The 11056-nt window shown below is 43.4% G+C and overlaps 1 non-coding gene across 1 annotated transcript; it reads left to right on the forward strand.

The window, feature by feature from the left end:
* The first annotated feature begins 7747 nt into the window (after nt 1-7747).
* Nucleotides 7748-7911, forward strand: LOC144592526 (U1 spliceosomal RNA). Its single transcript, XR_013547149.1, has one exon. It is a non-coding gene; the product is annotated as a U1 spliceosomal RNA (small nuclear RNA).
* Nucleotides 7912-11056: the final 3145 nt, after the last annotated feature.

The following is an 11056-nucleotide window of genomic DNA, read 5'->3' on the forward strand; positions in this document are numbered from 1 at the left end:
AGGTGAGGTGACGGTCAGTGGTTGAAGGCAGTGTTGAACAGGTGAGACTTCAGTAATGTTTTGAATGTGGTGAGTGAGGAGGAGTCTCTGATGGTTTGAGGTAGTGAGTTCCAGAGGGTGGGAGCAGCGATGGAGAAAGCCCTGTCCCCCCAGGATCTGAGTTTGGTCCGGATGGGGACCTTCCATATGCGAAGGCCACAAAACTTTAATGTTGGATTTATATGGTGCTATCTGAAGCTAAATGCATTCCTGCTGCAGGTTTGGATTTTGCACTGGAAACTAGATGCAACAAGTCCCACACATAGCAATAGGGTACAAACAGATCGTCTTTTCTCTTGCTTAGGCTGGTGTTTAAAGGACTACTGGTCAGGGCTCCCGGAGAACCTCCATGCATTGGTATAATACATCATTCACACAATATAAAACTTTTACCACAGGGAAGCACTGACGTGTGAGCCTTGATCTGCACTCAAACCTCCCAAGTGAGACTTGCAACCACAATTACCTGGTGTGGAGCTAGAAATGTCCCCACTGAACCACACCCGGTATTTAGGTACTTCTCAGAGAATGATCATAAGTAAGGAGGTGAACAGCTGTTTGGAAGAATAAATACTCACTAAATAGGTCTCATATTATAGTCATTGCAGAAACGTTAGACCTCTTACCATTCCCACTTTTTCTGTCTCTATTCTACCTACTATTGGACTTTACAGACCAATGCCTTTAAGGGTCCTTCTTTATTCTTAACTGTGGTTAGCTCTCTGCCATAATGAGCTTTTAACTGTGTCTCCTCTATTTACCACTCATCTGCTCTCTCCTGCCTCCCAGAGAAAGGACAGGATTCCCCTTGTTCGTGACTTCCACCCTCTGCATTCAACAGATCATCCTCCATAATTTCAACTTTCCTTTCTGGATTCAATCACCAGACACATCTTCCTCAGCTTGTCCTCCCTTTACCTTTCAAAGTTTCAGAGGGACCATTCCACCTGATACTCCCTGGACTAGTTACTCCCACTTTCTAAGGGAGATGCAAAGCCTGCCATTTAACCTCTTCCTTTCTCACTGTTGAGTGACCAAAACATCACTTCCAGGTGAAACAGTGATTCACATGCACCTCTACTCTCATGTTTGCATATTAGTCTCCCCCACGCTGGAGAAACCAAAAGCAATTTTTAATGGCTGCTTTGCAGAACACCTCCACTCAGTCCACAAGGATGACCCGAAGTTCCAGTCACCGAAAAGGGCCTGTCCCGCTTTGGCGATTTTTTAGACGACTGCCGGCGACTGCCAAAGTCGTAGCAGATCGCCGAAAAAAAGAATCGTACGACAATGTCCACGACAATGACCACTACAATGCCCGCGACAAGCTAAGACAACCTACCACATAGGCGACGGCAAGCTAACGAAAACCGGCGACTCTGAAGGGCCAGTCCCACTTAGGCGATATTTTTGGCGACTGCCGCCGACTGTCAAAGTCGTAGCAGATCGCCGAACTTTTCTTTTACCCGACGACAATGACCACGACAATGCTGAGTCAGGTCGAGATTACAGCGTTTTCTGAAACATCGCGAAAATTCCCACGCTGTCAATGCTTCTCCAGCGCCCTAATTTTCGCTGAAATCACTGACAAGTCGGTAAGTACTTGAGAGTTTTGAACTATAACACCTTGTATGGGTTACTTAAAAGCCAGGCTTCACTGTAACAAGGAATAGACTGGATTTACTTCCAGTTTACTAATAGCTGTATTTAATAAAATTATTTAAAAAGTGGTTCAGTAGATTTTTGTGAAAAGTGTGTGGGCATTCTTTGAAAATGTAAGAGAGATGCATATCTGGTTTCTGGGTTGAATATCTGGGTTTGGAGCCTACTTTAAATGTAATGGCTGAGGCCAAAAACATCGCGAAAATTCCCACGCTTACCTGACCATCAAACTGTCGCCTCCAATCTACCTGTCAAATGTCCTGACGGTAAATAAATTGGTTAAACACAAGCATTTTATGGTATTTTGAAATGACTTTACTTATTTTAATATTATGTGCTTCTAAATGTATCTTAAGAGAACCTATCAAACCTGGGGACAGCATGCGACAGCGACCGCAATAAGCTACGATGCCTGGCTGCAAGACAGCTGTCGCCGAGAGATTTCAAACCGTTTGATTTCTCGGCGACGCGCCGAGATCCACTATGATCTTTGGAAGACTCCTCACGATCATGCCCGCGACACCCCGGCGAACGTTCGGCGACAGCCTGGTCGCCAGCAGTCGCCTTAAAATCGCCTAAGTGGGACAGGCCCTTGAGTCGCCGGTTTTCGTCAGCTTGCCGTCGCCTATGTGGTAGGTTGTCTTAGCTTGTCGCGGGCATTGTCATGGTCATTGTCGTGGACATTGTCGTATGGTCATTTTTTTCGGCGATCTGCTACAACTTTGACAGTCGCCGGCAGTCACCTAAAAAATCGCCAAAGTGGGACAGGCCCTTAACTCTCCCAACACATTTCCATTGCTCCAACATTGCTCAGAGTAAGCTTGTTCAATAACACCTCATCTTTTCTCTGGGCATGTTGCATCCTTTGTGTAAGTTATTGGGGCAAATCCTCCAAAATTATGGAAGAACTCGGGGATAAGGACCTGGACATTTTTTTAAACGGACATGCTGGCTGCAAAAACACAACCCCCCCCCCCAAGGGATCACAAAGGAAGAACAAGTTCAAAGCCTGTCTGTGGGCCTGAGCAGCCACATGACTATGCGAGTGGTGAGAACAGGAAAGGCCGGGACAGAGATAACGAGATTACCTTGGAAAGACAAAGGCAGGAACCGAGCCCAGCAGGGGGGGGGGGGGGGGAATAGCCCAGCAGCAAGACAATCACCATCGTAAATGGCCCATCCATCGGGACAATGGGAGCCCATCCAGGTGATGGGATAACGATTAGGCCGATGCATCGTGACATCAGCAAACCCATTATCATCGGAAGCCTATTGTTCATGCCAGATCGAAACTGGCAATCATCAAAAGACCCTGCATTGATCTAGCTGTAAGTACTCCAGACGACCTGGTGAAGTTCCCGAAATAGGATAGAGGTTGAGAGAAGGAGAGGGGGGGGGGGGGGGGGGGGGGGGTGTATTTGTAATTAAATTGTGTAAAGTAAGTTTTTTTACGACATGCCCGATAATTTTCTTTCCATAGTCTTAGTTTAAAGCATAAGTTTAGTCACGTATTATGTAGTATTGGTGAGATTCGATTTTCCATTTGTTTAATAAAGCCCGTAAATTTTAGACTCGCTTTGAGTCCGTCTGGGTTTCTGTTTTCTCTCATCAGCACGCTCTGGTCAAGTCAACCTTTTATCATATCCCACCATAATTCCGAGGTCTAGAACCCAGGGGAATCCGGGCGCCTCGAAACACCTACTCTCCCTTTTGTATTCTCTCTTGGGAACCGCTCGAGTGGAGTGGTGGCCGGGGTGGCCGTTTGACCCACCGACAAGGGAGAGAATCACTCGGGCAGTTGGGCCCGAAGTGGAGCAAAGGGAACGAAACCCCTACATTTGGGATACCAAATTCAATAATGCAAGGCAAACATCCTTTTTTCCCCTTTCTGTAGATGAGTTTGCATCTTTCTGTTTTAATTTGTTTATTTTTCTCTATTTTTTTTACTAAATCTGCCCCCTCTCAAAGACATTCCATGTTCTCTACTCTGCTTTCCCCTCTCTACAATTTAAAACATATTGAGATCCTTGCTTTTCCAGATCTGCAGAAAGGCTCTGGACCTGAACGATTGATTCTATTTCTATCCATATATGGGTTTTTGTGACAAATTACACGCATTGGAAAAACAAAACTGCACGTGCACACACGTATACACACACATTTATGTTTTTAAAACACACTATATATTTTTTAAATTCTGGAATGGTTTTGAAGTTGGACCATTTTGCACAGGGCTTTTCCCCTTGTTATTTCATATACAGAGAAAAGTCAGGGCTGATCTACTAATTTCAAGCCAAACATATATCTTGCCACAAAATTTAAAAAATACATTGCTCTTTTTTGAAGCTTGCTGTGTGGAAGTTACTTGATGCAAATACATCAGTGACGACACTTCAGAAATGCTATGCTGGCTATGAAACACTTTCACACAGCCTGCGGACAAGAGCACCGAACACAGAACAGTACAGCACAAGAACAGCCCCTCAGCTTAAACTGTCTGTGCCAAATAAGATGCCAAGTTGAACTAATCTAGTCTGCCTGCACATGATCCATATCATGTGTCGGCACTGCCGGGGATGGTGATTGAGCCAGACACGATAGTGGCATTTAAGAGACTCTTGGATAGGCATATGGCTATGCAGGAAATAGAGGGACATGGTTTATGAAAGGCACTGCTTTAATCCAAGTTTCCCATTAGTGCAGAGTTCTTTGCACAAAGGTAATCGACTCTGAGAGCAAGCATGGACTTGGTATAAAGCCATCAGGCCTATTATATTAGAAAAAAAGAGAAAAATTAGGTATTGATAAAAGCCACAGGTATTTCAAATATAAGACTATCATGTTCTAGAGTACACTCCACTTGCAGGCTCCAAGTAAATTTTAATGGATTTTTCTTGCATTTGTGCTGAAAAATGACAGTCAAATAAAGAGTACCTATGTTTGTGAATGGCTTTTTTTCAATGCAAGCATTCTTTCATTCTGCATTCAAGAAATTCACCTTATACAGTTTCTTCTGAACCTAGAAAAGAGTTTTTTAGCTCTTTGCTCCTCTAAATGGTAATGAGACCAAGCATTGTGGTTGAAGGATAATGTGGTTACCTCAGGGGTTTTATTAAAAGGAAAGAGAAAGACCATTGCACATACTTAAGATATCTTGCTGCAAACATAACACATAAAACATTTTCAATGCACAATGCAGCCAGTTTTTCATCGATTGATGCACACTTCGTAGGCCATGATTAGTACACAGGCCTATAACAGCAATTCCTTCACACGATCTCCACGATAGCATCTTCCTCAAGAAGACATTGGTGAGGGTGTCTTCTTGTTATCAGCAACTGAGTGTTAACATAGAACATAGAACAGTACAGCACAGAAACGGGCACTTCAGCCCACAATGATTGTGCTGAACATGATGCCAGTTAAACTCATCTCATCTGCCCACACATGATTCATATCCCTCTATTCCTTGCACTTCCGTGTACCTATTTAAAAGCCCCTTAAATGCTACTATCATGTCTGCCTCCACCCCGGCAAAGTGTTCCAGGCATAATGGTATTATGGCCTCATTCAAACTTTATCTCAATGGTAAGAGATACAAAAGCAATAGCATTCATTGCTGAACACCTCAGAGTGTAACAAAAGTGTCCTTAATCAAAGCTCCAATCAGTATTGGAAAGGTCAAGGGTTGATCAAGCACCAAATTCAATATTAACAGTGACTATAGTTATCAAGCTGCCCATGGCATTTGAAACTGCAACCGCTGGACACAGGTGCCTTCAGTCTCTTCTCTGACTTCCCAGTTAGTCTTTAAGTGTGTATGAATCTTTCTTCATGTGCTTAACCTTACCTTTCAATCCTCAGACAAGGGTTACTCAATCAATGTCCACTTCTATGCTTTAACAAAGTCAACTTGAATGTATTAGCTCCAGCAGACAAAAGTCTCACAACCGTTGAAATCTCCAGGTGACCTGTTTGTGCAAAATCAGGTGAGTACCTCCTGCTAGTTTCCCTTCCCTTTCTTTTCTGCAACTTAACCTCAACTTCTCTTTTCTCTGTTCCTATCTGACAAATAATCCAATTTATATTAATGCTGAAGATAGATACAAAATGCTGGAATAACTCAGCGGGACAGGCAGCATCTCTGGATAGAAAGAATGGGTGACGTTTCGGGTCGAGATCCTTCTTCAGACTTCATATATTAATATGCTGCTTCTTTTCTCATCTGATCCTATCTGATCTGTTGAGTGCTTCCATTATTTCTTCTGTTTATTTCTTATTGTCCCAGAGTCCAGGACAATGCGTCTAGTTTTGCACCATCGAATGGGGGATCAGACGTGATGGGCTGAGGGGTGCATTTTATCGTATTAGTTTATTATTGCCATGTGTATCAAGATACTATGAAGAACTTTGTTTTGTGTGTTAGAATCAAAGGACAACAGATAATACTGGAGTGGGAGCTCATCGTCCACCCTGGGTAATTCTACGGAACGGGCAAAATTTGCATCAAAGCGTCAACTACGGTACTCTGAAGCACAAATCACCACTTTTGATTGTTGTAGTTGACATATAAAAGAAAGAACAGATAATGCTTGTAGAGAAAATAAACAGAGTGCAGAATATAGTTACATTTACAGAGAGTGCAGTTAAATAACGTGGAATGGTCATAATCTGCATCTGATAACGAAAGGGAGGGAACTATTCTTAAATCAAGTGCTAAATGCTTTCAAGCTTTTGTACCCTCTGCTCAATGGGAGAGAAGAAGAGGGAATGGCCAGGGAATGACCGGGGTGTGAGTGGTCTTTGATTATGTTGGCTGCTTATATTATTATTTGCATGAAGTAAACTTTACCACCATTACCAATTCCTGTGCACCTTGAACAATGACTTTCTGTGCCATTTTAGAACATATTTGTGGGTCTCGAACCTAAGTGCAAAATGCTGGAGTAACTCAGGCAACATCTCTGGGGAGAAGGAATGAGTGATGTTTCGAGTCGAGACCCTTCTTCAGACGGTGGGTCTCAAGTTTAATCTAGACTTGATAAGAATGGTGGATTACCTTTCCTGGAGAACATTCAAAATCCACATTTGGTTTCATCGACCAGACTTTTTCACTCCAAAAGTATTTTATGAATTGAAATTATATCCCCCCATCTACTAGGTTATGATTTCAATGTATCTGTGGATGAACCAGCCCATATCTTTGCATGCTAGACTAATAATTTAACCACACCATTACCTTAGGCCATATCCTTAATCACAGAATGATTACCAATGATTAGAACAGTTTTTTGGGAATAGTCCAACATGAAGTCTATATTCTACCATGAACATCTGGGGATACAGAAGCAAGTACCGCACATGCTAAGAATTTAAAATCAATATAGAATATTCTGCAAATACTGAGCAATTCAGCCAAGTTAAAAGCAATGACCAAACTGAATTGATCTCTTTCCAAAGGTTGTTTCAAATTTATCAAAGACAACCAGCAAAATGATTCAGAACTAAAATTCATCCAGAAAGTATTTAGGATCTTGCTTTCATATCAAGTAAAGATTCCAGCATCTGCAGTCTCCCATGTCTCCAGCATATCCAATGTGTCCTCATTACTGAACTGACCCATCCTTGAATTTCCTGGTGAATCTCCCTCTGCAAACACGTCATTTCTATACCAGGACCAATACTCTGCTCTGGGGTGGGGACATGAATGGGTTTTAGTTTTGTTTGGATGCAGCCTCTCTCGTTTCTGGCATGTCCGTCAGCCGCTCCGCAGCGACACCTCGCGGTCCGTTTCAGAAATGTACATTTACTGGTCGGCGAATAGACGCGTCGTTTCCTTTTTTGGAAGATATGCAAATAAAGGATTGAAACGAATTAGTCTAAACTGCGGCCCAACGTCGAATAAATTACACGAAAAGCGTGCAATACCCGTCTTTGCAATTGACCCGACTGAGATAATAGGAAATTGAGCGAGAAAGATTCTCGGTCGCCATGTGCTTAAGGAGTGAGGGCAAAGCTTGGATGCTCGCCGCGCCAGTTAAATCGCATACTTACCTGGCAGGGGAGACACCTTGATCACAAAGGAGGTTCTCCCAGGACGAGGCTATCCCATTGCACTTCGGGTGTGCTGACGCCTGCGATGTCCCCAAATGCGGGATACTCGACTGCAAAATTTGTGGTAGTGGGGGACTGCGTTCGCGCTCTCCCCTGATTTCAAATCTAAAAACAGAATATGTCATTACTCCTTTTGACCTCTCCTCGTTTACAGGTCTAAACGTTTATCTTGTTTCTATGAAACGTTTTATGCAATTTAAAATAAGTTTAAACGCACTGGTGATATTGTGCAATTAGCTTAAAATTGCTTCAAGTTTTGAGCGATGTAAGATTTAAGTTTAAATGCGCCCGGTGATATTGCTTCAGATTTCACCGTGCTTTAATTATGTCATTATTAAAAGGATTTTAGTACGTTATTTCTTAAATATAATTTCAATTTATTATTAGTGTTTTGGGACTCTGCAGCCACTTAGAAAAGTGCCATGCAACTTTGGCCTTTCATGCTTTCAGTGTTCAATCTAACTAGTTAGTATTTGCAGTAAACCCTCGGTTATAGCGGACTGCTGCAGTGCAAGCCGTCCCCGGCTGCCTGCATCTTCCCCATCGGCCGCCTCTCCCCGCGATCGTAGAGTTGCTGCCACCAACTCCACTGCCAACCCGGCTGTTACATGCCACTGCCGACCCTCATCTAGCAGGCCATGGCTGTCAACTCACCTGGATAGACAAAAAATAATGGAGTGACTCAGCGGGTCAGGCAGCATAGAAACATAGAAAATAGGTGCAGGAGTAGGCCATTCGGCCCTTTGAGCCTGCACCGCCATTCAATATGATCATGGCTGATCATCCAGCTCAGTAGCCTTCTCTCCATACCCCCTGATCCCTTTAGCAAAAAGGGCCACATCTAACTCCCTCTTAAATATAGCCAATGAACTGGCCTCAACTACTTTCTGTGGCAGAGAATTCCACAGACTCACCACTCTCTGTGTGAAGAAATGTTTTCTCATCTCGGTCCTAAAAGACTTCCCCCTTATCCTTAAGCTGTGACCCCTGGTTCTGGACTCCCCCAACATTGGGAACAATCTTCCCGCATCTAGCCTCTCCAACCCCTTAAGAATTTTATATGTTTCTATAAGATCCCCCCTCAGTCTTCTAAATTCCAGCGAGTACAAGCCCAGTCTATCCAGTCTTTCCTCATATGTAAGTCCCGCCATCCCAGGGATCAATCTGGTGAACCTTCTCTGTACTCCCTCTAAGGCAAGAACGTCTTTCCTCAGGTTAGGAGACCAAAACTGCACACACACATCCCTGGAGAGATTGAGTAGGTGACTATTCTGGTCGGACCCTTCTTCAGAATGAAAGTAGAGGAGGAGGTGGTGGGGTGGGGTAGGGAGGGAAATAAACTGAAGGCGAGAAAATGCCAAAACAAAACAGGGCAGTCACCCGATGACCCCAGGAAGAGTGAAGCCGATAATGGCCCATTGTTGGCTGGGGAAGGTACAATAACGACAGGGATTCACGGATGCGAACAATGGAACAAGTAGGGACCACTAGGGTGGGAGAGGGGGAGTGGAATTGAAAGCAGAAGTTTCTTGAAATTAGAGAAATCAACGTTCATACCGCTGTGTTGTGAAATGTGCAGTTTCCTATTTGCGAGTGATCTCTGGCTGTGGAGACCCTGGACAGAAAGGTCATATGGGAATGAAAATGTTTGGCAAATGGGGGACCTCCGTCTCGTCGCATCTGCTCCCAAGAAGAGGTGTTCCATACCATACCAGGACATTCAAGATGTCCTCATTTTTTAGGATACAGGAGTTGCCCCCTTCTATCACATACCTATAGGAGGTGCAACATACCTATATACCTCCTCCCTGAACTCCGCCCAGGAATCCCCGACAGTCCTTTCAGGTGGGGCAGACTTATACTTGCACCTTCTCCAATCTTTGTTTCCCCATTGATTCTGCCAAGCTATACCCTTGACTGTTGTTACAGCAGTCAGTCAGCAAAGACAGTAGGTATCTCAATCATTCACGTCTGTCGCCAGTTAGATGATGAGGCATTCAGCTTTTAACAAAATGCAACAAAAGAACTCACAAGATGCTGGAGTAACTCAGGCAGCGTCTCTGGAGAACATGGACAGGGGACATTTTTAGTCAAGATCCTTCTTCAGACATTATGCGGGGGGGCGGGAGAAAGAGAAGAAAGCTGGAAAACATGTCTGGATCATTCATCAAGGTTCATGGTAGCCCATCTACATCTGCTAACACCATCCAGCAGACCTTTGAACCACAATATCGTCACAAGCAGCATTTTGAAGCACACTTCAATTCACTCAAGGATCATTAAAACACAAAAACACAGCCCAGTACAGAAGGGTCCCAGCCCATAACATCACTTATCCACGTTCTCCTGACCCGCTGAGTTACTCCAGAGCTTTGTGTTCTACATTAGATTCCAGCATCTGTAGTCCCTTGTATCAACATAGTTTAAACCACATCATTTAATGTGTTACCTCAGAAAAATATTAAACCAATATAACCACAATTTATTATTCATTCACTGAATCAAAACAGATTGCAATATTTAAAAAACATCAAGTAAAAACTCATGTAAAATAACCAGAAACATGTGTAAAATAATAGGGTCCAGATAAATCTGTAGGATGTCAATGGTGTCATAAAGAAAGGAGCAAGTCGGGGGGATCCTGGAGTAAAAGCAGCAAAAGCCTTAAAATGACTATTTCCTGAAACATTCATCAAGGAGTCAGTATCAGGAAACTATTTCCTCTCATTCCAACGACAAATCCAAAAAACCCCATAATTTTCACCTAATTTAATTGGAGGTGTAAGATGGCATTGCTTTGTTTCCATGCTATGCCACCCCCCAACTATCCACCATTATCTCCAAACTGTTTTTTTTCCCCAGGAGATTTTAGCTGCTTTAGTAAACCTCTATGAACACAATTTGTGGACCCCTGCACTTTCAGATAGGGAGGTTATCTAATTCCAACCCTCCCCCCTCACACCCCAGAGGTGAAGAAGGCAAATGGACATCTTGATCGGTATGGACCCGAAATATCTTCCTGCCCAGTTCCTCAAGAGATGCTGCCTGACCCGCTGAGTTACTCCAGCATTTTGTCAATTTTTAGGATAACCCGGCATCTGCAGTTCATTGTTATTACAAGAGCCAAAGGCCCAGTTTCTGTGCTAACGGATCTATTTGTAGGTTCCCATTACTATGACTCCATCATCATCATCCTTGTTTAAATTAACATCCAGAATCCACACTTAATCATTTGTACCAT

Source organism: Rhinoraja longicauda, chromosome 3, assembly GCF_053455715.1.
Source record: "Rhinoraja longicauda isolate Sanriku21f chromosome 3, sRhiLon1.1, whole genome shotgun sequence".
Lineage (NCBI taxonomy): Eukaryota > Metazoa > Chordata > Chondrichthyes > Rajiformes > Arhynchobatidae > Rhinoraja > Rhinoraja longicauda.